This window comes from Aythya fuligula, chromosome 2 (genome assembly GCF_009819795.1).
Source record: "Aythya fuligula isolate bAytFul2 chromosome 2, bAytFul2.pri, whole genome shotgun sequence".
NCBI classification, from domain to species: domain Eukaryota; kingdom Metazoa; phylum Chordata; class Aves; order Anseriformes; family Anatidae; genus Aythya; species Aythya fuligula.
Genome location: NC_045560.1, coordinates 71,424,521 through 71,430,821, shown reverse-complemented (window position 1 = coordinate 71,430,821; position 6,301 = coordinate 71,424,521).

Sequence of the window (6,301 nt, the reverse complement as noted above, 5' to 3'; positions counted from 1 at the left end):
AAAATAAAATAAAATAAAATAAAATAAAGTAAAATAAAATAAAATAAAATAAAGTAAAATAAAATAAAATAAAGTAAAATAAAATAAAATAAAATAAAGTAAAATAAAATAAAATAAAAAAATGCACTATTGCATGTTGTTGAGGTTATAACATCATGTTTTTACAAGCAGGAAGGGATTTGCGGAAGGTAAAAATCTGGTATAATGATAGTGGCTTGTTAGTACTTTACCTAAAAGCCATGGCAAATACAAACAGGACAGGTCCTACATATGCCACATATAGTCATAATTCAATGTTTATGGAAGCACATGGGTTTATATCAGCCTCTGTCAGAGCATGACTGATGTGAATGGCTGCCTCACAGAGATTAGGCACAGGAGCAAATCTGTGGACTCAATGCCCAAATCTCAACGGCCCAAAGTCCATTGTACAACTCCGCTGAAATTTCATCAGCCAGTTTTGTATGTGTCCTATGACACAAATATACCATACTCGGTTGGACCCAGACAACTCAACTAACAAAGCTAATTATCAGAAGTCAATCAGCTCTCTGATGATGGTGGACGTTCATGGGGTTATGAGGTTCCATAGGTAGAACCTCACAAACAGCATGAGTATATGCACATCAAACTTGCTGATGAAAGCTGCCTTTGAGAGGGTTTTTCAAATTCTGCTAGGAACATGATAGGACACTCATGACCATTGCTTTACCCCTTGAATGGGACTGAGAATAGACTGCTGTTCTTGGGGCTGGGGACCTTGTAGGGGTGAGTTCATCAGTTCTCATGTAAGACTCACTAGTGAAGAGAATGCCATCAAGATGGTGAAGAGATGAGGTACGTGAAGAGATGAAATGCATGCATGCTTGGATAAACTGTGACTTTTTCCTTCTCACCTTCTTGCAGCAGAATGTAAGTAGGTATTCTGAAATAAAATGTATTGTGTTCCTATTCTCTGCTACCACCAATTTAAAAATCTTAATGTAGCACACAGAAAATTTAATTCACACTCTTAGTAACTGCAGTGATCATAGAGAGCACATTTTGAAGGCTGAAGGCAAGGTGGTGTTTCCAAAGTAGCTAGGGTGTGAATGTTGCAAACATCTTTTGTGTGTGTGTGTGTATGTATGGCCATCTATCCTCTGTGCAACATCTGTAGAGTTTTAAGTGTCTCCTTCCATATGGTGAAAGTTCTGGAAGTCCACAGACTAATTTGTACAACGAGAAAGTACCCATATAAATAATATTAGTCTAGGATCTGGGGGCAAGGGAAATTTGCAATGCCATATGTGTTCATTTCTATGCCAAGTACAATGATTTTAATGAATAATCCATTGCAATTGTATGTGCTTTGCCCTGGAAAATGATACTCTTGATATCTTATTCTCTCTGCTGCATTTCTGAACTTCTCAGACAGTGAGAGTACTAATCTCTACTTGAATAAAATCTCATGTATTATGTTAGCCTCCCTGCTTGCTTATTCAATTACATCACATGCTGCATAATCAGCACTTGTAGTATTTGCTTGTATTTGCTGTTTTCCAGTATTTGCCAAAGAGGATAATGACCTTTTTTTTGGAGGGGGGGGGGAGGAGGGCGGTTGGGTTGGGTTGGGTTGGGTTGGGTTGGGGGGAAGAGCAGATTTGCTATAATTGTAAGTGGAAAGCAATCACAGTTTTGTGTTCGTTGTATAATCTGTGGAAGGAAAAAACAAAACAAAACACACACAAAAACAAACAAACAAACAAACAAAAAAACACAAGGCAGCCAAATCATCTGACTGCGAACAGTAATGAGTTGTGATTTTAAAGTAACAAAATGCAACCTGTAAAACATATCAAAACCAGAAGACAAGCAAAATCAGCAGTGTGATGCCATTATTATTTTCATTTAATGCTTGTGTCTCCTGCTGTGGAGTGGAAACTGTGCAGTGGGTATGGTTAGTGTCTGCCCAGTGGCAGCTGGTGGAGTTGCTTCTCCTGGGGAGCTAGAGGGAATTCCAGACTGACCAGGCTGCACCTGTGGTAGCTGAGCAGGGTGTGAGGAAGCAGTAGGTGCCAAGTTCACCAGTCTCAGCTAGACATTTGCAGAGAGGCTTGTAACAAGGCTCTCATGCTTGCATAGGCATCATCATCAAAGCTGACATCCAGAACTCTGGGACATCTGAGTGTCAGGACTCATTTAGGACCTTTGTTAGTGGGTCTGAAGAATACCTCAGTCCTTCTCCATGGCCAGCATAGCTCCCATTTTTTACTTTCTTATCTCATTCTTCCTTAATTCAGTGCTGTTCTCTGGCACCTTTCCAAAAGTGCTATGTTTTCATCTCAGTAACAGTTTCTGGATGAACTACTAGGTAGAATGGCTGGACTTTTGGATTCCAAATATCTGTATAAAGAAAGAAATCATGGTAGTTCTCGTGGTACATTGAGAATTGCCGTGGTACATGGTAGATCTCAGAAGACATTGTAAGATACAAATATGCAAATCACAAATCCTGTAACTCTATTAGCTAAATCAAATAAACAAACAAACAAAACCCTTAAGGAACAGCTCTAATGGCCATAAAAGTTTAATTTTTAACTTTCCAGTAATTTCAGCACCTGTATCATCTGTATTTGTGTGGCCACGCTCTACAGGTTATACAGCAAAGACCCCATTCATTTGTATAAAAATGAATTGTGAAGTCACAGGCAAAGGATTGTGAAAGAACTGTTTCAATTAACAAGAAAGGCATATTAGATGTAGGAGGGAAAATCTTTTATTCCATTAAGTTCTTATTGTAAAGCCCCTCCTGATAAATGAGCAGATATATGCAGATATTTGGCTATTAGGCTTGACAGGGTATGCTGCAGTCAACAAGATGTTAAGTACAGCATATCCTTAAACATTGTCCATGTCCCTGTTAACAGTTTGAAAGTATTATTGAGGTCAAAGTGAGATTTGTGATTTGTTTTCCCTCAGACAAATGAAAATGTCTTCATAAAAGTCTATTTTGACAGTAAGTGTAAAAGTATCTAAAGTGAAGACTGCCAAGATGGCTGAGACCACCTCTAATTCATTGGTTTGAACAATCTTCTCTCCAGCTGGCCACCTCCAGAAATTCCTCAGCTTGGAAGGATTATTTAAACAACATGCTGTTTCCTGACCTGATTTGTTTTTCCATATAGGTGCAAATACAATAAGTTCAAGTTCAGAGAAATGAACTGGTGCTTGAGATTAATGTCAACATCTTCATGCAAATACTCACTACTGCTGGATACTGCTATTTGCTGCATATAGTATATTTAGATAGCAGTATTTAGTACCGAACTTTTCTCTGAGTTACAGCCGCAGGCTGTTATCCTGCTACAGAAACCCTACTAGCTATTAGTTAAGGCAGTAATAGTAGTGATACAGCTTATAGTGAAGATCCCTTGAGAAAAAAGTGCAGTAATTAAACTCTGTCACTAGAATTTTGTATGTCCTATCATGAAGTCAGTGTATTTATGAAAATTAAATGTCTAAATAAATAAATAGATGGTTTAAATACAAAAAAAATATATGTTTTAAATAGTTTAAATAAATAAATAGATAACATGGGGAAGCACTTAGCTAAAGGAATCTCATTTTATGGATTGACTTTTCTCCTAAGTATAAAGATGATATTAAAGGATTGTGGTAGAGAACAAAAGAAGAGCAAACTCCTATTAGAGTGGCCTAGGAGAAAGCAAACCTAGTGCTTTAGGGCACAAACAGATCACCTACATGACTATCATTTGAACATACATTTTGTATGTTCATACAGGCTTGGCCAAATATGGAAATGATTGGTGTATTCTTTCCTGGAAAGATAATTAAAGGCCACTGCCAGAGGGGGGACATCTCAGCGTTTAGACTCCTGACCCTTCCCAGCTTGTTGAAACCCACATTCCTATGAGTATTTGAAGATACCATATGCTTCTGTTTGTATCCTTGCCCTGGAATTCCTTACAGATTTCTATGCTTTATTTTTCATAACATTTTTTCAGAATCCAATATCAATTTTGATTAAAAAGTCACTAAAGGTGTGTGATCATAAAGGAGTGTATGTACAGTATTTTTCATTTGATATCAAAGTTACAGGTGGATGTATAAGGACATGGGGAGATAAGGCACATACAGACAGGAGGATCAGTTAGCTATAACGTAGTTTCCAAGCATATAACATAGTTTCCAAGATCTGGAGCTTAAAAGTACTAATTAAGGTTAGTAGGTAACTTCTCACATCTGTATCAGCTGTTCTAACTGTCAATTATTGCAAATTGGGTACACATCCCAAGGTGACATTTTTATTAAAGACGCTAAAACTCATTTTCCCTGTTATTCAGGTGAACATGACCCAGGCATAAAAAGATAAAAATTATTGAGTATTACAATGTACTAAAAAATAAAAATAAAATCATCCATCTCACTGCACTCTCGGAAAGATTCATTTCAATATTACTGAGAGAGCTGGGAATGCTCATTACAAATAAACAAGGGCAGATCAATTTCAAAGGAGGCAGTGCTGTCAGGAGTAGCATCTATGAGAAGAAAACAGATAAAGGGGTGAAATTTAAGTTGCATATTCAAACATCTTTCTTCAATTTTTAATTAAACACGCAGGCTTATCTTTCCAGAAGAACTTTGTGTCAAGCATTTTGGCTGCAAAGAGACAGGAGGCTCTGGAACATGCAGCATATGAAAGGCTCAGAGCCAGTCATGTAAGCTTTATAAAGGCTGCCCTATTTTACCTGAGGCCAGACACAGCCACCCACACATATCTAAGCACTCTAATTCAATAAGGGATGGTAATTAGTTTTAAGTATGTACACCTCAAGGATGCCTCCCTTCCTCTGAGAGTATAATGTACCTCAGTTAAACAAATGCCACATGTCCATCTCCACTGCAAACTTGTAGTTAATGCTAAGGCATCCAGCAGATCGCTTGCTTTGTAAGTATCCCCCATCTATTACAGCAGGTATAAAAATAAACAGCAGTATATGGTATAATACTTCCACACTGCCTTGTGCCTACATACATAGACAACATAGCTAGAGCAGTGTATGGCTGCCTTTAAAACCAGTGAGAAAGCTCCTTTCTTTTCCCAGAATAGGAAAAGTTGGAAAAAGAACAGTTTTCTAGTTGATTCTGTAGCTTTCTCATTGCAACATGATTTGCTACTTTCCAAACACTTAGGATGGCTCCCTGAAAACAGCTGCCCCGCAGGGTCCTTTTACCCTTGGCAGCACAGCTCTTGAAGATGCTGTGCTGCTATTTGTGGCTTCCTACCACAGCTGCACATCAAATACACAAAGAAGAAGCCAGACAGGCTGTGGCAGCAGAATTGAAATTATAATATGAGGACTGTGAGAAAAGTGACTAGTTTTTTATTGTTCTAGTAAGAAATTAGTAATCAAATGTACAGAAGAAGGTAATTGCTTGCTGTTTCATTCACTTGTTCCAGAGATGAGTGCTTGTTACCAGGAGAATAAGGGTCAAATTCACTAACAGAAGGTTCGTTATTAGCAATAGGCTTAATCTAAGAATGTTTTAAAGTTTTATCCAGGATTTGTTCATCCAGTTTAGCATTGTCCACGTATCTCTTTATCTACCATCAGCACCACAGAACACTAAGTGACAGAGAGAAAGGGAACTCGGCCAAAGAGAAGTGGGAGTGGCAATGCTTCAGTTCTCAAGGAGGCTAAATAAATAGTCTGAGAAGCATTTACGTGCAGTCTGACTTTGCTTCACTTCTATTTCTCTAGAGATGATTGACTTAGGGTTTAATTAGCTGCAAGCACATAGGTGTTTGGTGCCCTTTCAAATGTGCTTGGGCATGCTGATGGATCTCCAGTTACTGCCCCGGAAGGGTACAGGCTTCTTATAGGTCCTGTGGCCTATCTGCAAGCTGTGTCTCAGAGGAATGTAATGGTAGTTTGAACTCATGCAGCAGGAAGCAGAGGGGGATAGCTGATTTGTTGACAGTGATTTCCAAATTGAAAAATGATAACTTGCAAGTTAGATAAATGGATCTAGGCAATTATATTTCTGCACACAATCCACGTGGTCCCTCTGAGCAATGGGCTGCTGCTTCTCTGATCCAGCCCTGAGAACAACCACAATCAGGAGAGTTCAATATTAGAGGATGCACCAAAGCCTTGCAGCAGGTGGATCATTATTACATACAGTCTCTAGAGAGGAATTCTCTCTTTGCGTTTGTAAAATTTCCAGACCTGCATTACCACCATCATGCATCAGGCACCTTCATGATTCCATTTTCTGTCCTTGCCCTGTCCTACCT